The sequence below is a fragment of the Salarias fasciatus genome, chromosome 1, assembly GCF_902148845.1.
Source record: "Salarias fasciatus chromosome 1, fSalaFa1.1, whole genome shotgun sequence".
NCBI classification, from domain to species: Eukaryota; Metazoa; Chordata; class Actinopteri; order Blenniiformes; family Blenniidae; genus Salarias; species Salarias fasciatus.
Window position 1 is genome coordinate 19,989,712 of NC_043745.1, and position 23,416 is coordinate 20,013,127.

The following is a 23,416-nucleotide window of genomic DNA, read 5'->3' on the forward strand; positions in this document are numbered from 1 at the left end:
TTCAGTTCGAACTACTCGGTAGAATGCAAATTTGTCTTTATAGCAATATCAACATATTGCAGAAGACTGACTGAGCTGCAATTAAAGATGTTTCCATTTACTGTGCATTTTTGCTTTACATATATACAGGATAGTACATATGAAAGAAAAGTGTGAATAATTAACAAGAAATGTGTAACTAACTGATTAAATATGGCATTTAATTGAATCATAGATCACTGGTATTTGGAAAAATAAATCCAAATACAAAAAAGACAACATCATACTTAAGCGTTATCGGAAGCAGTTGTTCAATATCCTCAACATAAGTGCATGATCTGTGTTTACCTCATGTTCTGCAGCCTTTATTAAACTTAGAATAAATTTGTTGTAGCAAACTATGGCTTTTGTAGCAAAAGTGTGGATTAATAGATTTGGAAATACTGTTTCCTGTCACTCATTTCTTTTTATCATAACTGTTAAAAAATTGAAACAAAAGAAAAAACTCTTGCAAGAAAGGTATTTCCCTGACTCCCACATTCACCTTGTCCCTGCCCCACACTTGGAGAACCACTGCATTATGCTGACAGTCGTATATATCTGTACATGGCTCAGCCAGCCAGGTGGAGTGAAAAGATTAGAGGCTGGAGCGTTACAAAAAGACATAACTTGTTTTACCATGCATACACTTTACACATAATAATACATTTTATTTTCAGTGCACTTAATATTTCCAAATCTCTAAGTGCTACAGAGCAGGAGAAGTAGAAGTTTAGAAACCGTGCCATGAAAATGTTCGTCTGAAAAGAAACTTGGGGTCCACCGAGTGCTGAAATAGATAAGATTATCAGCTCACAGCAGGGCCGCTGTGGAACCACTTTTCATCCCAGGAGGTCCAAGAGTGGTCCACTTTGTCCATGGTGAAGGTTAAAACAGTAACAGAGCAAGTCAGCGCTCACAGTCTCTTAGTGTGTAATTTGAAAATGTTTGGCGAAAATGTCAAAAAATATGTCTCTAATGTTGAGGAAAACATTTCCTCAGTTCTCCAACCTGATATGTAAACAAGAAATCAAAGGTTTGAGTCCAGTCCAGGCCTTTTTCTTTGTGGAGTTTGCATTTTCTCCCTGTACGTGGATGACTTTTCTCCACATATTTTGGTTTCCTCCCACTGTTCAAATTCATGCATTTGAGACTAAATGGCGACTCCAGCTGTATGACTGTGTGTGTGTGTCTCCCCTGTGGTGGCAACCTGTCCAGAGCGCTGCCCGTCTTCACCATTACTCATCTGGGATCAGCTCCAGCCTCTTGTGACTCTCAATTGGATCAAGCAGTATGGAAGATGGATGGATGGGCTTGCTTAATCTTCTTTCCAGAGGCTGGGTTTTGTGTTGCTGTTGTTTATATTCTGGTTCAAAGTGTACAAAGCGTCAGTGATAGGCTTGTCTCCACCATTTATGAGGCAGTGCGCTTGTTTCTGCGACTTCATTCATAACCGTGTCACAGTCTGTGGACATCAGGATGTGCATCTCTTGGCACATTAACATGGAAGCCTCCGAGTGCTACTGAGCCACTGAGCTCTGTAACATGCTCTTAATAACCTTTAGGGTTGAAAGGCTTCGCTCCCTGACAGCGTGAGTGATAGAAACTGTCAATAGAAACTTCTGCCCCGGTCCAGTTACGTGGTAAGCATCTATAAGGAGGTTATATTGTGCGTGGAACGACAAGTCCTCTTTTTTTTGGCGGCATCCTCCGATGGCCTGCGCCTCCAGGTCGCTGCAGTGCAGCTCTTCAACATGACCACGGGTCATCTCTGTAGTACCACTGTTCAGACCATGCCAACTCTCACAATGTGATGGGCGGGGGAGAATCCACTCAGATGGCAGAACCTCACATTTGTGACTGTGGCTCAGTTGGTAGAGCAGTTGTCTGGCAGCCAGAAGGTTGTTGGTTTGAATCTCCACCTCGCCCTGTCCATATGTCACAGTGTCTGCGAGCAAGACTCTGATCCCCCAACTGCTCCCAGCGGATGGATCAAGTGCCTTGCATGGCGGACGCCTACCCTGGTGTGTGAATGTGATGAAATGGTTTGAAGTGCTTTGAGCTCTGCTCAAGCAGTGTAAAATGTTATATAAGTGTCGTCCGTTTGTTTATTTATCCAGCCAACCAACTAAAATGTGAAATAGATGCTGAATCCCATGGAACCCAGTAAGGAGTAAAAATGTCATTAAAATGCGTTGGCGCGTTCATTTAATTCAATTCAATTCAATTTTATTTGTATAGCACATTTAAAAAACAACTTCAGTTGGCCAAAGGTTTAAGGTTATGGCATTATTTAATTCATAATTAAAATTAATAATCAATCAGATTCTGGTTCAAGACCCCATCATAAACACTAATTATAAGATGAAGTTTTGAGGGTTTTTTTTCACCTATAGCCATTTACTCAAGGTGTACTCAGTCTGCCACGACTTCAATTTAAGATATGAACGAATTATAAACTGAACTATGATGCCACGAGCAACTTAAAGATGAAAATGCAATCCATATGATTAATTCTATTTATGAGTCAGTTAATGCAGCCATAACTTTGTATTTAAGAAGCATTTCTGATTTTCTAATGCAGACGTTAATTTAATTTTTGCTCCTTATTCACGTCCCTCTTTTCCAGCACTGACAAATAATGGGGCATATTTTAAATAAGTGTAGAGAAATAAGGAACTGATTTTTTTTTTAAATCATTTAAATAACACATATATTTCTCTTTATGATGTATAATAACAGTGTTTGCTCCTCATCCTGGGAACATACTCACTTTGCAATTTTGTTACATAATATTATCAACAAGAGAATCCATAATCTATATTTTGCACAATACCAAATCAATATATCCATCCCATTGTTGTCTCCGCCTCTGTAACCATGCGCGGTTTGGCTGTTGTTGATTTTATTCAATGCTATTAGCTTAAGTGCCCTATTTTCCGTTTTGAATGACAATGCATTAATTTACCTGCCTTCATATTGACTTCATGCATTTGCAAACTAAGCAAGAAAAGTTATTTGTACAGATGCAAGTCCAGGGATGTTCAGTATTTATGGCTGCTGAGTTGGAGAAAGAGGCCCGTCCACAGCTGTGTCTTGTGGGATTGTAGTTTCACCTCAAAGAAGAAGAAGAACTACTGGGCAATATTGTCCTTTGTTTTACGACTGGAGTGAAAATGCTTCCGGCTCGTTACTCACTGGCTTTATATGAAACCTGCTTCACTGTTGACATGAAAAGTCATCACCCGGTGAACGTTTCAGTTTTCCTCTCAACAAGTTGATAGTTTATAAACTTTACGTGGAAATGACCAAAATGATTCATCTGAAAATCTGCTCCAGTTGAGATTCCATGACAAGCGATGTGGAATGCGCATGGTGGAGGTGTCATTATTTAATTATCCAGTTTGGTTGTGAGGGATTGTTTTGTTTCATGGTCCTGCAGAAAATGACAGGGAGAAGACGAGATTGCTGTCGGCATGCTGTCGTTACTTTTTTTCATGCATATGGATTTGTTATGACAGGTTGCGAACAAGAAAGAGAAGGCAAAAAATATAATACCATCCTGCTTTCGCATGTTCTTTGTTCCTTCTTTGAGGGAAAAAAAAAATGTGGCTGAAGCAGCATTGTGGTCCACGTTTCTACAGGAAGCTTTCACACGTTTACCTGGATTTCACAGCAAAACTTGATGAGCTGAGAATAAGATGGATATTTTTCAATGAGGAGGAACGTGCTGGAAATGCACATAGGCTTCTAACATAATGTGTGAAAGCTTGGATTTTGTTAATCATCCCTCTTTTGGAGTTCTCAAGTCCGAAAAGATATCATTTGCATCCAATATGTTGAAAAGTCAAAGAAATGATTCAATGGTGGAAAGTTTTGATAATAAACTGCCTTCAGACTACTGTCTGGTTCGCTGAGACAAAGTTGGGCATTCAAATGAATCGCTTTTATGTTTTTCCTTGGAAGTTGGTAAGATGTAGCAACATGACTTGTAATAGGTGTGAGAATTTAATATGACATCTCCAAAGCAGTGCTCATACTTTTGGTGCAGTTTCTTGGTCTGGTTTAAAGTTGAAAAGAAAAAAAAATCATGTGTGTGGTTTACTTAGCTTTCACATCAGTGGACATTTCTTTTACTTATTATATTTGACCAAAAATGTAAACTCCAGTTGGATGGCAGTATTTTGTGTGACTATCTGGGTTCATTAAAGTAGGATTTTGATCTGCTAAGGTCAAAATCACATTGTTCAAAGGGGTTGGAACAAACATAATAAGAATACATTTTAAAATATCATCCAGGCCTATCGCTTGTTTTAAAATGCCATCAGCAAACAAGACCATCAGTCTCCTTTACATGCAAATATGAAGTAAACTAACAAGTTGTGTTGAAAAAACATTGTGACAATGAAACCAATGGAAAAGTAACCTGTGAGCGCTTTTCCTAAATTGTCCTGAAGCAGTTTGCTGACTTGTCAAACACAAAGAAGCAGTGGAGGCTCATTGAATGAGCTGAACAATGTAGACTGAAAAACGAACAACTGGGGTCATTGGCTCAACAAAAAAACTCTCTGCTCATCTCCATCTGCCAGACTGACTTGCTACACATAAAAGATAGACTTGTTTAGGTAGGAAGTAGTTTATTTCTGAAGAGCTTTTCACAGTTAAAATAGCAAACTGCTGTACAAAGTACCGTAATGTTTAAGGTAAATACTGAGATTAAATGAATATAATGCAAAATTGTATTTGATGTTCACACGTTTTGCCTAAGCTAAACTTCTCCTCAAGAATCAGCTGTTTTACTATCAAATATTTTCCTCATGTATTGAGAAGATTTGGCTGTGAAACTTGTATTTTTTTTTAAATCTCATTTAAAAAAACAAAAAGAAGAGGTTAAAATAAAGTATGTAGTGGTGGTTTTCTTGAAATATTTTGGTGGAGCCAGATTGAAGGATGATACAAGACAAGTCATTACATTTCCTAATTTTTTGATCCCAGTAACATGATCTTTGTTGCAGCTCCGTTTTGAAGTTACGTCCTTTTTAGCCACACAGAAATTGGGCTAATGATCGATGATGTAACTTTGAATCTTTGATGCCTTTGTTGACTTTTTATGTGCAACATTTTCTTGAACCTTTCAATTATCCAGTAAAACATCCATTACAATATCAACTTGAGTGGATTAAACGTTCTTCCTGTAGCTTTGGTGATCCAAACATTACCTTAAATGGGAAGTTCTTTGTTGTACATTAACGCCTCAATCGCTTTGGTCTTATGGTGCACAGTGGATGTGATCCATAGATAACCGATGTCGCGGTCTTGCGGCCTAACAAAGAATGGGATAATCCTCCGACATATGTGACGACTGCCGTCTTGCTGTGCTGCCCAGTGGCGACTGCTGTGACAAGCTACAGCTGCTTAGACCCAATAGAAATGCAATTAACATACACTGACACTACATACCAAACTCCACCAATATTCATCTTCTTGATACTTGATGAGTTAAAACAAGATTACAGGGGTTTTTTTCTTCTTCTTTTTTTTTAAACCTTATTTTGTAAGTTGAAGTAACCACAAATGCAATTATGGGGCCAGGCAACTGTCAACATGGGAACAGCAGACAAGCAGTAGATTGTAAACAATGTGTTTGTCACACCTCCAACGGGAATTTGTGATGGTTACATGTGGAGTCACTTGCACCACTACACTAATAATTCTTAGCATGACGCAGCAAATAAGAAATAGATGATTGAATTTGGTGCGTTTGGTTTTGATTGTGCTGTGGCTTGTGTGGCAGAGATGGTAAACTGGCAGCCCTGCATACCAATCACATGACAAACGCATTGTTTGAATGTCACGTGAGCCACCTGCACCACCTTTATGTTGACGTTACGCTGCTACTGGTGTCATTTCCACTTTAACTGAGGTGGACATGTGTTGTCAATGTGATGAAATTAAGATTTTCTATTCGTTTATTACTAGAATTCAGTATTTGTTCTTTCTTGTTAGTGGAGTTGGAGTCTGTCTCAGCTCGCCTTGGGTTTCAGTCAGATTATGCATCAAGTAGATCAGCAGTCTGTCACAGGACTCTCAGAGACAGACAATACACACACACACACACACACACACACACACACACACACATATAGACCCATAGGCTGTTTGAGAAGCCACTGTATGCATAGAAAGCTCCTACAGGCACTGGGAGAACATGCAAACTCCATGTAAGGCTTGAAAGCAGAGTTGCCTTGATTTCATCGCTTTCCCTTTTTCTCGTAGAGATTCACCAGTCTTTTTTTTTTATGTACGTCTGTGTGACTAATTGACACTTGCTGCATTAGCTTTGTTCAATGAAGCAAATTATCTGCCTGATATTAATTTTCCCCAAAAGTTTGCCTGCAAGTGAAGGACAAACGAACTGTATTTGCTTGAAAGTGAGTTAAAAATGATCATCTTGAAAGTAAAAGGAGAAATGAAATCAGAGGTGTTACATAAGAAGCAAATGATTAAATGCTTTGAAGTCAGCAGTAGGTGGAGTCTGTGTTTCCCAATATTATGGATGGTTATGATGCATTCATGTCAGGATATAAGAAGCTCTTTAACCACTTTTTGATTGGCGGTTGTGGACTATATCCGGTAATGTCAAGGAATTTTTAAAGGCCCTTGAAATTCAACTTGAAAGCAAACTATTTTAGTGAAAAATTCAGCTTCAGCATGTGGTCTCTAGGTAATTCTGATGATAGGACTGTATAAAGTGAGAAAGTTGTGTCAGATATTTGACCTTCATTGAAGTGGACTTGGAAAACATTTGGCGAGATAAAGAGAATTCTGGTGTAAAATTACTATGTGCCATTGAGCGTGGGTCAGACCAAGCTGTTTGAAATAACTGAGGTTTCAGATATAACAGAAATCTCAAGGGCCAAATTGTTACTTGTGCCATCAGAGTTGTACATGTTTATTTCAGCTTGTTTTACATCTTTACAGTTTAGAAATCCTTTCAGTAGCTAAGAAGTAGTGGTTTTACAATAATGTGTTGCTCTCATCTGGGGCTGGAGGATAAAATGATAGAGATGTGTATTGTGAAATAACTTCTGGTAAGAGTTGCAGGAAACATTTATTGTCCATAGTTAACTCTCAATCGCAAATTGATTGCACATTTTTATAATCTACTCTAAATGTACATTAAAGGGAATTATTCAAGTTCTTAATCCTCTCATCAACAATGATAGGACAAATATGCTTGCTTTAAGTAATTGTATGTTTGTTGTTGTTGCCACAATCCATAACAATATTAAATACTGTCCAAAATAATCTCCACATAGCCACAAACATTCTGTTTGCTTAAAAAAAAAAAAACGCTGGAAGGGCATTTTCACCTGAATGGAACATTATTTAGTAATAATCTGACGCTGTAATGTCCAACCAGCTACATTCCAGTTTTCTAAACATTTTTCAGCACAGACTGATTGAGCTCATGCATCACAATAACAGACTCCTGAACCAGCAGGTCCTTTTGGTCATTAATAGAAGAAAATTACCTGGAACCTTCATAAAAGAAAAGAATGGCTCAGCGTCCTTATTACTCTCTGCTCCTCATCCAACCTGTTGTCACCACAGACATGTGGCTGCAAAAAATGTGCGAGTTAATAGCACATCAAATAAAGTAGTGGCATCAATAGGAATGTGAATTAACTCATTATCGCACTAATTTTGACAGCCCTAATTCATATATAGTCATACTTAGATTGAGTAATATAAAAAACGTTATTGTGATTGAACATTTCCCATATCTCCCAGCCCAATTTGATAGATTTAGAATATGTGATGGTTATAAAATGTTTGATGTAGTACTGGGTGATTTATATAAAAATGTTTTCATATTGAAAAAATCCAAAATCCAAAATTATATTGACATATTTTTCACTAGAAGTCACAAAATTTCCCTGTTTCTGTCCTTCCTGCAGCCTTTATCCCTCTGAAGCAAGCTGCACTCAGTGCCCCGCCCCTCCCTGTACGCTCGCTCCACTCACGTCTCAAGTATACAGACAGACACAACATAGCAGCGAACAAAAACTATGGTCTAAACCTTGTGCCATTAGGTAGAGATTAAGATGGTAGAGGTAATTGCATTTTTATTTTTACTTGAGGCCATCCTGGATGTGTGGCATTAAAAATTGAGTTGAAGAACTGAATTTGAACGGAGAAAAGTGAAACTTTGTGAAAATGAGTGAATTAGGGAGTTGAATTTTTCAGTTGAATGAGACACAGTTTTGATTTTTATCGTGATTCAAATCATTATATTCAATTTCAAATCAGAGCATTTAGATTTGATTCAGAGTTTAAGAGTAATTATTCAACTAATCAATTCAGTTTCAAATTGAATGATTCAAATTCGTATCTTAAAGAATTCAGTTTCACTTCCAACTGGCACAAGATTCATCCCATAAAAAAGAATGGGAAAAACTTGAAGAGAAAATGTCAGGTACATTTGGGTAATGGCCGCCATCTACGGATCACGCTGCGAAAATAATGGATCCTTATTATCGTGCATATTCAATAATTGCAACAAATCACCCAAAAGTGCTTGCCAGAGGCTTTTGGTGACTTCACCCATTCAATGCTGAGCAGAAAAACACAATCTGCAGAGAATGCGAAAAACATTTTGACCAAGAGTTCCCACCTCCTCCAGAGCTGTGCACCTCCCCTGAGACGGAGCGTTTACTTCATGATTTAGCTTGAGTGAGTCAGCTCTGTTAAACATATGGTCCACCAGCCAAACCCGGGACACCAGAGGATTCTAGTCCGGCCTGTGAGAAGATTGCTCATGCCATTGTCATTGTTGGATTTTTAGTTGCAGCAGGATTGAATGAGACATTTTACTGCATTTTGCACCAGAATACAAAATTTTTATTCAATTGTGGGCCATGTTGCCCATCCTGACTCTCATTGACAGATGAAAGATATATATATATATATATATATATATATATATATATATATATATATATATATATATATATATATATATATATATATATATTTTTTTTTTTTTTTTAACTGTTGGGGCAATTGGGCGATTACTTTGAGAAAGACAGGTTTCCATGTGAGAGTTTCTTTTGGACATTATTACCATTCGTGTCATTCACATAACTGGATATGAAGTAAAAACTTATATTGTAGCTTTATATTTGAGAATGTATTTTCAGGCTTGAAGGATTGCCGCGTGTGTCAGCTTGTAATGGGCCCTGGAGATAGATTTACTTCGAGATTAGCATTGTATAAACCTTCTGTAAATTTGACTGAAATTGTATCAGTGATAATTCTGTGCTTGTATTAAAAAAAAAACAAAAAAAACCCAGCGTATTATTTGATGACTGGACAGGGTAAGGGAAGGAGTGTATTCAGCAACAGCGGGATTCTTTCTCCCACCAGGTGCTTCTGCCACAGGCACATACAACTTGAATCGCACCACACTGATTCCAGCTGCTGCACTATTCATTCAGTGTTTCCAGGGATTTTGGTTGTTGGGTTTGCATGTATGATATTCCTCGTCCTTTTGAGTTGGAGTGATGCAATCTGTGTTGCAGATGCTGATGCATACCCGGTGTAACTGATGTGTATCTGGTCAGTAATACGCTCCGTTGCATCTGTAACCATTCAGAAAACTTAAGTCATCTTGTGGACTTCCACAGCTCCTATCGTACCATCTCTGACAGATCCTTGTTTGTCTGACTCGCTCTGTTTCAGCCTCAAGGGGAGCTAAAAAAAAAAAAAGTTTGGTGGCTCACGAGAAGCCCTCCATCAGCTCATACCGAAATAGCATTATTAAAACTTAATGTTTTGTGGATGCAACTTGGACTGTCTGTCTCCCCTCTCCACTCCTGTTTCTTTGCGTGCATGTAAATCTGCCATGCTGTTTAGTGTGACATTGATTCAAACTGTGAGTCTTCACATCTCCCATGTAATTCACTGTCACCCCAATGAGTCTGTTTAAACAGCGGTGATGTGTTCAAACCACCACAGCACATCAGGGACAGTTACTATCACCGCTGCAATAAACCACAGTTTCTAACCATTTGTGATAGAGTACACAGTGGATGATGTCAGGCCCCCCCTCTAATTTCTAGTAAAGTGAATATTCACAAACCCTTTTGTGTGAGAGGGAGCAAACAGTGACTCATCTTGTGAATTTTCAAGCCTGTTTACCTTCATTTGAACAGACAATGTTCTGGGAGAGTGTAACTCAAGAGGGAATGCTGATTTGTTTTGGTGTGTATTTGTTTGTTTAACTCAAAGCTATATTTGTAACAAATATCTATATATAACACCACTGTAGAAGTGGATTCTCTTTTGCTTTTTTGATTTTTTTAAGGCAAAATAAATGAGTAGAGTCCTTGGAGCTGACATACAGTTAGATTCATTGGTATTATAACAGTTTTATGATTTGAATATATGCACTGAACAAACGAGGGCCCGTCAGTATCTGGTGTGTCCATTTCCCTCACGTAGTGCAACACAGCTTCTTCACGGAGTTGATCAGGTTGTTGATTGTGGCCTGTGGAATGTTGGTCCACTCCTCTTCAATTGCTGTGCCAAGTTGATGGATATTGGCAGGAACTGGAACGCGCCGTCGTACACACTGATCCAGGACATCCCAAACATGACCAGTGAATATGCTGACCATGCAACAACTTGGATGTTTCAGCTTCCAGGAATTGTGTATAGCTGCTTCTACATGGGACCGTACATTGCCGTACATTGTTGCAATATGAGGTGATGGTTGAGGATGAAAGCCACAACCGTGGCCCTCAGGGTCTCATCAGGGTATGTCTGTGCATTCAAAATGTCATCAATAAACTGCTGTTGTGTTCATTGTCCATAACATTTGTCTGCTTGTTCACAACGTAAACATCAGCAAACCGTTCACCCACACCATGCCGTATACACTGTCATCTGTCCTGTACATTAAAAACTTGGACTGATCCATGAAGAGAACGCCTCTCCAGATTTGTCCATCGAATATCAGCATTTTCCCGCTCAAGTGAGTCACAGTGATGAGCTACAGTCAAGTGGAGACCCTGATGAGGACGTTGAGCATGCAAATGAGCTTCCCTGAGAAATTCTTTGATTATGCAAGCCAGTTGTTGCAGCTTCTGTCCATGTGGCTGGTCTTGGAGGTGAATGTGGAAGTCCTGGAGTGGTGTGGTTGCACGTGGTCTGCGTTTGTGAGGCTGGTTGGATTTACTGCCAAATTCTCTGAAACGCCTGTGGAAATGGCGTATGGTAGATAAATGAACATTCAGTTCACGGGCATCCTCTCTGGTGGACATGCCTGCAGCCAGCATGCCAATTGCATGCTTCCTCAAACCTTGTGACATTTGTGGCATTGTGCTGTTTGATGAAACTGCACTTTTTAGAATGTCCTTTTCCCGTGGCCAGCCTGAGGCACACCTGTGCAATAATCCTGCTGTCTTGGAGCATTCCCCTTAAGAAGGTCTGCGGTTGCCTTTACTGCCTGCTCCTTGCCGTTACTCATCTGTACTGTGGAGTGCTGTGCTGTCAGATTTGAAGCATTTGACAGAATCTCAGCAGAACGTGACGCATGTCAGAATTCATCTTGCAACTTCACCCAGCAGTGACTCACTCCCATTGGCAGCCGTACATGCCCTCTCCACAACTTTGCTTTCTTCGGGTTTGACAGACATTGAGGTAGCAATTGGATTATTTTCTCCTCTGCTTAAATCATTGTGTCAATGATTGTGTACTTTTTCAGAACTGTTCTCGGTCTGCCTGTCCTTTCTGTTTTTGAGAGATACCCATAGTTCACTTGAAAGCCGGTTTATTTCTGTGTTTTCATTTTGGTTATTACAGCACAGCCTCCTCATGATCATAACTTGACAACAGGTCACGTCCTGGCTTCAGAGGGAGAGGTCAGGGATCTGTTGGAGATTTTAGCTTTGCTCCTGCTCACATCGCTGTGGTGTGTTGGAGCTTGGCTGTATTCAGACATGAAGTACAGTGGCAAGACAAGAATCTGACGCCGACTTGTTAAAGGGCTTTTTCTGCAACAGTGAAAGAAATAGACTGAGTCAACGTTGGCTCCTTTTGACTTCCAGGTCTTTTACTGTTGTTGAGCTTGCCAGTGCATTTCTTCTGTTTGCATTTTATATGAACCATAATGTCGTTTAGGTCCTTATTAAAACTTTAACCATCTGTCTGCTCTCGCAAATGTCAATCACATGGTTCAGGTGCTCACCAGGAGTTCCCACAGGATGACCTTTCGCGGAGTATATGCAGTTAATGCTTCAGCAAAAGTACTGCTAGTTGCTTTTTATTTGTTTACAGCTTTAAGAGAAGTTGATATGACGAGATCTAAGCTGATTGATGCTCCAGTGCAAAAGCTCACACCCTGATTATTAACAAAGGAGCATCGAAGCCTAATTGTGAGGGTGAATTTACAAATGCCTACATGCTGAGGGCTGTAGACCTTGTAAAAACTGAGAAATTAAATGATTAATGGAAGCCTTTCTTCAGATGTTAATGTACTGTTAATTTTACAAATCCGAGAAATCAGCCAAGTACATAAGTGCTCTTGTCCAGTTAATCATTGTCAGTTCGAAACATTTAGGATTTGTAAGGTATGCCAGTCTGTGATGGTGTATTCAGAGCTCAATCAATCCATAGATCCTTTAAGCTCTGGGGTAAAATGTAACAACCACAGGGTCCTCAAAGCAGCTGCTGGGGGTCTGTGAAATGAGGCTAACTGATGCCTACAAAACAGTCAAAAAATATCAAAAAATATCACACTTGGCAGTTTGCAATTTCCACTGTCTGAAATGTCATTCAGAAATGGCAGCTAAGGGGAACTGTGGAAGTCGAGACAAGATCTGGGAGACAAACAATGTACTCAGATGATACCAGACATCTGCTGGGGAGAAAACACAAAGCAAACCCCCAGAAACACAGCCGAGGGGCTGCCGGGAAGATTTGGTTTATGCTGGGGGAGTTGTATACTCTTCACTTTGCACCACTGCTCCAGAAATGGTGTCTTCCTGAGGAGCAACAGTTACCTTTGGCCTTGTTAACATATCTGACTTTGCATTGTTTGCAAAGCCAGCGAAGCCACAATCAAACCCTCGGTTTAGAGGAAATAGGTTACAACATTTGATGAGAAATAGCACCTTGACAAGTCTTAGCATGCAATTGTAAATTTAGCTCTGGGATTTTGTGGCAAACAGTGCTACAGGATAGATTTCACAAGTAGAGAGAATGTAGATAACAGTAAATTTCACCAAATTCTTTGTGTAAATACCATTCAGACAAACCTCCAATGTTTGGATGAGAGTTTGGCTTTCATACTGGAAAATCCTGGAATTTCGTCATCACAATTGTCTTTTTGAAGCTCTGAAGTTCAATGTCTGCTTTAGACAATATGAACTCATATCATCTGCCTGTTCTCTTTAGTGTGTTGCAGAGTTGAGTTGTTGAATCAATAACTGAACTTCCTTTTCCCCAACGAACTAAGATAGCCTCAAACGAAAGTTCTTCACCAACATGGTGCATGAGGTTCTCTATGCCAGTGGTTCCCAGCCAGAGCAACCTCCACCACACCCGACAAGAAAAGTTGAAGGGACCTCATAACACACTACATGTGAAATACTGTTTCTTGTTATATTCTGCAATAAGTTCCTTTGACTGAGTATAAACTCTGTGTTTACACAGTTTGCAGGGTGTTTCATCAATAGTGCCGCTTCAGCTTGCATGGTTTCAAGTTTTCTTTTGCCAGTTTTTCACTGTGAAAGATTCATTCAGCTCTAATTTCATCCATGCTCCTGTGAAGCCATAGTTTATGTAACTCTCTTAGTACAATTTTTTCTTTTTCTTTTTGCTGGATTCATCTTTTTCTTTAGCCTGAAAACCCGCACTGTTTTCTCTCGCTGCTTAATTTTCGAGCTTACCTTTGTGTATGTTCACGTTCAGCAAGCCCATACCTTTGCAATACAGAATTTAAAAAACTTTTAAATTGCAATTTAATTGTATAGATTTTGGAATTAATTATACGCTTTTAATGTAAATACTTAAAATGTAGATTTGTAACAGCAATGAATCAGATATTGACTCACCTATTTTTAAAACATGTGTTTCTGTTTTACTCCTTAAAATCAAGACAGCGTCATGAACCCTCATGAATCTTTGGTACCCCCTTCATGGGGGTCAGGCAGCCCTGGTTGGCAATCACGGCTCTATGCATCATTGTTTAATGAAACCAAGATCAAAAGACTCCCTCCTTGATTCATCTCTCCACTGATCATCGATCCTAACAAAGCAATGCACCTTATATTGATCGTAAAACAGTAGTTAGAAATTGAATTTTCATTTATGACAGGTGGTCGCCATTTGACAGAACAGCCTGCAGATCCATTGATGAAATCAGTGGGTTTTTGCACACTTTTGCATCATATAATGCACTCTTGACTTGTGGTGTATTACTAGTATCGGCTTGATTTGAACAGTAACACACACACACACACACACACACGCTCCCGCATGTCAAAGTTGTGACTAAAAAGTGCTGACTCCTTCTATGTGACTTTAATGTCAACCTTCACTTTTGTTTCATTGGTTTTCATACCACGCTGTTGCAGGTGTGACAGACTTGTGGGCTTGTGGGTAAGATGTGATGTTGTTCTGTAAGGTCAGTAGACAGTGCACCACGATTGCACTTGGAGCATTTCCTGTACACAGGCCACACTTGAGGAGGCTAAGACTCGCACTATGTTACTTTTTTTTTTGTATGCTTGTTACTTACGGTACTTAAAGGGATGACAGAAGTACTGCTGCTGCAGAAGCAAATACTGTTACTGGAACTGTAAAATTGCTGGTAAAGGTTTTAAAGGGAAAAAAACAAAGAAGCGTCATTGTGTTTCGGCCGATTCTGATCACACAAATTTCATACATGGTTAACCTTGTTTACTGGTTAACCTTGGTTATCATCGTTAACTGAAACATTTACAACAGTGTTGATATTGTTGTTACTCTGACACCGTACTGAAGTTGGACATTAACTCAATATTGATCAAGACGGGAAGGGAACAAGGAGAGCACGATCTCTTGTTGAGAAAAGGTTGTCTGAAGGCAAGGTAAAGCAATTTTAAGTGATTTAAAAAATTGCATGCACTCTTAATACATTGATTTTTTTTGTGGCGTGCTGCGATTTCTATTCACAGCAGTGCTGTTTGAACACAGCAGCCCAATTCTCCATAGTGAGCACATGCAGATCCTGATCTACTGCAGCCCCACTTCATATAATCCAATCAGCCCCTTTAAACAGCCAAAGTTTTCAAACCTCTGTTGGCTGCTGTGCACACAAGTTTGTTCGACTCTCTCTCCTTTTCCCCTTCTTTGTGTGTGCTACTGTTAGGTGTGACATTTTCTGGGACTGTAATAAGCCTAATCATCTGTTCCGCTCTCTGACACCCCTGCGGCTCACCCATCAAAGGCTGTTTACTCCTGCTAATGCGGGCAGCGCATCCTCGAGCATGATGAGCAGTCATTACCACAGCTACACTCAAACTTTCAAACCATTTTCCATCAGCCTCATCTCCCAAAACCACGATGCTTCATGCAGAGGCTAAAAATGTACTGAGACTGCCTTATCTTGTCTTTTGTGACTCAAAAAAATGACTAAAGACTGAAAATCTGCATTCACAGTTCTTTTAGCAGTTAAAGAGACTTCCTATACATGATGCTGAAGCTTGCATTTCATGTTCAAAGAGCTATTGCAGGCCATAATTATAAAAGCAGTACCTCCACAGGAGGCTGTGCTGCCCATCAAGCCTTATAAAGACTTAATTACAGTGTTTCATTCAATTTGTGAGTTGCAGGCGTGACATGTGTCAATTTATTCTGGTATTTTGAATCTGTGGTAATTCTGCCTTGGGGCTTTATTTGGATGTGAATGTATGAATTAGTGGTGTGTACTGCCTAGTATCTGGCGATACGATTCGTATCACAATTCATGGGTCACGATTCGATATATCCCGATATATCCCGATGCCAATGTTTATGACGATTATTCGATACTTTAGGAACAACTAATTTGTAAACTAGTACTTCATGAGAAAACTTGTATGAAACACATTTTATTCATCCCATTTAACAGCAGCACTCAAGCAACTATATTTAACAGCAAACAAGTTGCAGGCTACTTTTTCGTTTAAACAGTAAATAAAAATAAAGGCTACATATACCTTCAATAATGTAACGTGTTTTGAGAAAATAAAGTGCAATCATTGTCAAACATTGAATTGAAAGTCCTTTATTTGTCCCACAGGGGGAAATTGCAATGTTAAGCAGCACAGAGAAAAGAAATAGAAACAGAAAAGAAATGCGAAATATGAGAATTTACAAGGCCCAACCATACATAGAAAAATTAACTATAAATTTAGGATAGATATAATTAAAGAACAGATACGACATAATTTAAATATAGTTTAAATATAAGTTTCAGACAGATATAATTAAAGAAATAACAGATATACACTAGCAGATGTAAATTAAATATAATTAACATAAATCGAGACAGATTTATAGTTATATAAATAACAGATATAAACTAACAAATCAAATATAATTTAAATATACATTTAAGACAACATGTATGTAAACTATAATATTAATAACAGATGAGTTACATATTATTTAAATATACATATAGGACAGACATATGTACAATATCATAGAAAAATATGAGTAACATGAAAAGGCAAAAACACAGGAGTTTCATTTAGGACAGTGTGTGTTGTGTGTTTGGATTAGTTGGAGCAGTGCTGGTAGCGTCTGATGGCAGCAGGGAGGAAGGAACTGCGGTAACGCTCCTTCACACACCTGGGGGGACGCAGCCTGTCCCTCACACAGCTGTCCAGGCCCTCAGGGTGTCCTGCATGGGGACATCCTGTTCAAATGCATGTGGGTTGGTGATGTTTCCGCTGTATTTGACTTTTGCAAAGCACATTTTGCAAATAGCGTGGCTCTCATCTGTCCCTCCGTCCTTGTTGTAAAAGCCAAAGTGCGTCCAGATTTCAGCTTTATAAATATTCCTCGGAGCGTTTCCCAGTTCCTCCGCCACGGGAGACTGTTGTGTGATCTAAATACCGCGAGACTGCAGTGTAAAGAAGCCACCCGGGAGAGCTCTCGCGAGATGCTGTTCTTGCTCTGGCGGACTGGAGGCTCTGCAAAGCTCCTGGTGTGGTGTGCTGCCAACTAGTGGCCAGGAGTGAAAGTCCAGCACACAAAAAGATGCTGCAATGGACATTTGCTGGAAAAATACATAATTAAAAATCGATATGGTCATATTTTGAATCGATGCGAGAATCCCGTGACGTAGTATCGCAATATATCGCCGAATCGATTTTTTTAAACACCCCTGGTATGAATATATTTGATGTGATGTGTTCAGGACTTCCTTGTGGTGTGATGATACATTTGCCTCTTTTTTGCTTTGTGGTTGTTTGATTTGAGCAATGGGTTGTGAGAAAATAAGACATTTTTGTTGTTGTTATTTTAGTTTATCATTGCTCTTACCTGAGATTAAGAAGACCCTGGTTTGATTCGCTGTTCTGTTTAGTTCTGTGGAGTTTCCATGGTTTCTATGCGTGTACATAGTATCAGAGTTTCTTTGAGGCATTCCATTGATTTCATTGTTTCCCAGTAATTTCTCACTCTCATTTGCCTGTATTCAAAAGTGTCTGTGCATGCCTGGTTTGTTTCCGGCTTGGTGTCTTTCTGTATGTTCTCCCGATGTCTGTATAAGGTTTCGATTGCCTCACTATGTTGATCCTGTGATGTGGTCTACCTTTACCCCAGAGTAGGAGTGAGACGGTCCAGCTCCCTGCACAACCAAGTTGGGGAAACTGGGTCTAAAACATGTTGTTTGTGGCAGCTGTGTTGTAGTTACTGGGATCGGTTACATTACATGACTTGGTGATTCAATTCTCTATCTCCTCTTGTCTATATGTAAAAGTGTCCTTGGGGAAGGTATTTAAACCCCAAGTTGCTCCAAATTGGCAAAACCCCTTACATGGCGGTTTTCCCCATTGTGTGTGTGAATGGCTGAAGGTGACAACTACTGAGGTTGACCGAAGGGGTTAAAGATGTGCAACACAGTCCAGCTGAAGTCAATTTGTGAATGACTGTTTATTTTTTTATCTACAGTATTTACAGCCCATCATCTTGGTTTCTCATCCAAATTGTAAAACCAGCAGAAGATACATAAATGGACGAAGAGTGTGATTTAGCTTATAGTGAGGTTTCTTCTGCAAAAATACTGTAGCTGTCTCTGGGAACGAGTGGTGTCCTTCATTAAGTTATGGATCGTAAACTTTGCTTAAAAATTGCATCTCGAATTTAATCAACACCTTTGCAAATCAAGCTAAATGCAATCAAACTGAATTGCGAAGTAATGATTCCCACTCTTATTGTTTGGTTGATTAGTCACACACACAAAATGACTAGACAACACCATCGCAGTTGGTGTGTCGGCAATAAATGAAATATGCTTCATTTATGCTCAACAAGTTTCTCTTTTTTAATGAAAAAGTGTGATGAATAAGAAATACTGTGCCATCATTCATGTTGTTTAAGGAATATAATTTAACAAGAAAGAAGTGGACAACATGTTATTACTTAAAGCTAGGGATGGCGATTTGAATGAGATACATTTTTTTAAATACTGGTTAAAATGATCTTTATGACCCGATGGGAAGCAATTCATAGCGTGTGTTTAAAGTAGTTTGGAAAATATCCGCTATCTACAGCAGGAGTAAAATGGGAAAAACAGCAACCAATAGTCTTGCCGGGACACCTTTTTTTGAACCAATCAAATCCCTTCGCCGTTCGACCTGCCCCCCTGCGCGTACATGTACGCGTGCACTGACCCTGGTTCAGTGCGCGCGTAGAAGGACGGAGCGTCGTTGCAGAACGGCGGAGACGAATGTTTGGGGGTTTACTTACCGTTGAGTGCGCCATAACTTGGTGTAGAGCAAATAAAGAAAAACGAAGAAACGAAGCGCTGAGGACAGGTTACGGCAGGGACGCACTGGACGCAGAAGTGCCGCGCACACCGCGCGCCGTGAACGTCTCCGCGTCTCCGCTCCCAACGGAGCTCCTCCAATGGGGTGGGAGCTGGGCGGAGCTAGCTAGGCGGAGCCTTGGGGAGATGCTACATGCTAACGCTAGTTTTCCAAGATCGCCAACCCTAGCTTTAATTAATTTGCTGGTGCTTTAGGTCTGTTCGACCCACAAATTTAGAAATTCAGGAACAAACACACACATATTTGTATAGTGTGCTACAACTTATCTTTTGCTAAAAGATGTTGGTGTAACTTCAGATTTGACACATTGCTTTTGTTTCACATGATTCGGCAATAAAATAAAATCTGTTTGGCAGGTAAAACCACAGTTTTTCTGATTCGTCTTCACTGCTGAAAAGTACCGATTGTATTGTAATTTTATACTTGTTGATGTGGATATACCAGCTGTATCACAGATCACGGGTAAACTTGTATGTTTTGACTGAGAATTTTTTTCTCTTCTAATTTTAATTTTACCACCTTGACTTGTATCAAACAGTATACAATATAGATTTTTTTAAAACTTCAATTTTCCAAACAGTAAATGTTAAAATGTTTGCAGTCCGCCAGTCCTGATGTAGCTTAATTACTGTTATATTCATCACTTTCTGCAGCTTCAGTATTCATGATTTTCACTGCCAGCTGCTTTGATCCTTTCACTGTAGCTCTGAAGTGAAGAGGCTGAAACCACTAATTAGCCAGAGGAGAAAGTACAGTCATTTATGTTCAAAAAAGTTTGGCAGAAAACTTAAATACTCGAGTGAAGTACAGACACCTTTCCATCTCTGATGATCTCTGATAAAGCCAGGGATGTTGCTTGTTCTTTGAAAACTACAAATTGAGTCGATGAAAATCTGGAAGATATAAAAGATTCCTGAAAGTGAAGCCAAAATCCTAGGATTTGGATCAACGTTTGAAACACTGGCGGCAGCAGACTCAAGTCACCCATTCCCATGAACAGCCTGTCCACGAATGTCACCACTATGGGATAGACAGACACTAAATGCTTTCAACAGACGAAGTCAGATCCATCTGTGAAAAGACAGGAAGGAAGTCCATCAGCCATATCTGGCTAAACCAGAGAAGGGACAGTTCACTCTGTTAAATCATATCCTGGTCATGCGGTTTGAGCAGCACATTGTTGACAACATCTGTGCACCAGTGAACTTGTGCTCTGCATATAATTATCTTGAGGCATAAAGAGCTGTATGTGATACCAGCCAACAAAAGGTGGAAAAGGGCCAGGCATCAATTTTACAGTGTTCGATGAGCAAAACACAGTAATTTCTGTCACATGTATGCCACACTGAAACTGTAGTTATTTGACTTTCAAAAATACTGGTAGAGAAGCAAACCTTTCTGTATGGTGAGGTTGACTTCACCATCAGTTTACCCATGAGCCAACAGATCATATAGTGGGTTCATTCATTAAAGGCACGAGCTGCAGTGAGCGAGATACAGTCCTACTGTCCCAAGCTCCAGCTGTCACGTCCACTTTCAGCGTCATGTGCGGAGCTGCATGAACGGAGCCTGTCCTTCCACTCTGTAGGACATTTTTACATTAATCCATCCTATTATTACATCTTATTACAGTTACTTGTGCTAATTGCAATCATTATGCGTGACCCTCGCAGTCTTTTATAAGTTTGTGATTGAATACAGCAGGACAAAAACGTACAGAAATGTGACATTTACAGCAGGTTTTATGAGGATTTATTTTTTACCTTCTTTTTTGATGGACACCAATGTACTGGCTGACATTTAAAGAAATCGTCCTGTTGCACACCCTTTTATAGTGATTGTCCAACTTGCATGATGTTGTTTTAGTCGTGGAGAAATTATATGAAAGCTTAGGTCATGAATCTTAAAATTTATTTTAAGCTAACCCATTCTACCAAGTAATTCCTCAAGCCGAGATTCAATTCAGTGACATTGCAGTCAGTGTTTTTAATCAAGCCTGAAGACATAAGGACGGCCCAGATCGTAATCCACAGGGGATCAACCGGATTGTTTTGCATTCATCCAAAATTTATAGATTTTTTTTCGTGTACTTTTGACTTAGCTGAGGGTTTATAGAAATGTAAACGTATACCACTGTAATGTATTGCGTGTTTCAATTTTTAAGCTTCATTTTAGTTTTTTAACTTCTGTTCAATTTTTTGTGGGACTCTTTTCTCACCTCTGTTCTCTTTTTGTGCATTTGTGTCTATAATCAATATTTTTGGGTGATGTATGTCTACAGTGTAGGAGGACAAGCGAAACAAAATTTGGATTCCACTGTTTCTTGTATGTTCAGCAGAACTGACAGTAAGGCTCGCTTTTACTTAGAGTCTTCTGTGCTGTGAGTCTAAGTTCCTCTAAAACAGCTCCTGCAGTGTTCATAATCTGCCTTTCAGCTTCAGCCTGGGGTGTGTTGGTTTTAGCTCCTGTGTAGCATGAGTGGGTGGTTGACAAAATGAGCGATCCTAGAAATTGCAGAACAAACCGAGAGAGAGAGAGAGAGCGCATAGTTTAACGCTGTAAAGAAGGCAATAGGGAAACACACTTTAAAATAAAGTTAGGTCCATAAATATGTGAACAGCGACATTTTTTTTTTTCATATCTTTGTTCTGTACATTGTCACAATGAATTTTAAATGAAACAGGTCAGATGCAATTGCAATGAAGACTTTCACCTTTAGTTCAGTGGGCTCAACAAAAACAATTGCATAAAAATGTGAGTATCTACAGCATTTTTTCACTCATAATCTCTTTACTTGATGGGCTCAAAAGTAATCGAACAAATTAAATGATAGTAATTTGCAATACTTGGCTGAAAGCTCTTTGCTGGCAGTGACTGAATGAAGTCTTGAACTCATGGAATCCCCCGGCGCTGCGTTTCCTCCTTTTTAATGCTCTGCCAGGCCTTCACTGCAACACCTTTCACCTGCTGTTTGTGGGCCTTTCTGACTTTACCTTGTGAAATGCACACTCAGTTTGGTTAAGATCAGGAGTTGGTCATTCAAGACTTTTCCACTTCTTTGTTTTTATTAAACTCCGGTTGCTTCGGATGAATGTTTTGGTTTCAACGTTCATCAGTTTTCTGAAAGGCCGCCCCATCAGCTCGGCTGGATCTGAACTGAGAGTCCGTCTCTGAACAGCTCAGAATTCATTCAGCTGCTTCTGTCCTGTGTCACATCATCAGTAAACCGCAGTGACTGGCAGCCATGCAGCCCAGCCCATCATGCTGCCTCCACCATGTTTTACACATTATATACAGTGTACTGTGGATCAGGAGTTGTTACTGGCTTCTCCATACTTCTTTCTTTCCTTCTGGTGAAGGTTGATCTTAGTTTCATCAGTTCAAAGAATGTTCTTCCACAACTGTGCTAGCTTTATTAGTTAATTATTATTATCATTTTTTTTGCAAAATCCAGTGTATCCTTCCTATTCCTTGGGGCTTATGAGTGCCGTATGCCTTGCAGCGAATCCTCTGTGTTTCCCTTCAAGCAGTCTTCTCTTGATGGTAGAATTGGATGTTGATACGCTGACCTCCTGGAGAGTGCTGTTCACTGTTGTGAAGGAGTTTCTCTTCACCGTGGAAATGTGCCCGTCATCATCCACAACTGTTGTCTTTCGAGGACATGCAGGTCTTTTTGCTGAGTTCAGCAGCGTTTGTTTTCTTTCTCAAGATGTACTGAACTGTACATTTTGCCTCAGAATATCGTAGGAAATTCTCAGATGGGTTTTTTTATATTTCCTCAGCAAAAGGATGGCTTGTTTCATCTGCATGGAGAGCTCCTTTGACTGTGTGTCGTCTTCATAGCCTAAATTTTCCGAATACAGCTCCACACATCAAATCATCTCCATTTGTCTGCTTAATTGATAATGATATAAGGAAGGACTCGATCACACCTGTCCATGAAACAGCCTTTGAATCAATTGCCCCACCACTGGTCCCATTTAAAAGAGGTTGGCACTTTTGAAGGAACTGAAACTCCCAAACTGTTCATCCAGTTTGAATGAAGATATCTTCAAATGAAAACAGAGTCTGCACTTTTTTGTCCTTTTCTATTATATATTTATAAATGAAATATGTTTCATCAAACAGGTAAAAAAAACAAGCAAACAAAAAAAAACAACAGAACTTGTGTCCAAATATTTATGGCTGTAATACGTAATACGTCGAGTCACAAATCAAGCCAAAATGGAATTCATCCGCTCATAATGTGATCTAATATGTGATGTATGCATGTAATATGTCATGGATGCAGCTTTAGGATTAAACCATGT

The 23,416-nt window shown here is 39.5% G+C and overlaps 1 protein-coding gene and 1 long non-coding RNA gene across 3 annotated transcripts in view; one reads left to right on the plus strand and one right to left on the minus strand.

Moving 5' to 3' along the window:
- The window catches only part of LOC115406291 (chromodomain Y-like protein 2), a 56,281-nt gene that overhangs the window by 1,238 nt on the left and 31,627 nt on the right, over window positions 1-23,416 (plus strand). The window lies entirely within an intron of this gene.
- Window positions 5,108-22,085, minus strand: LOC115406573 (uncharacterized). Its single transcript, XR_003933550.1, has 4 exons — window positions 21,982-22,085; window positions 21,325-21,331; window positions 13,337-13,340; window positions 5,108-5,122 (listed from the first exon to the last, which is right to left on the minus strand). It is a non-coding gene; the product is annotated as an uncharacterized LOC115406573 (long non-coding RNA).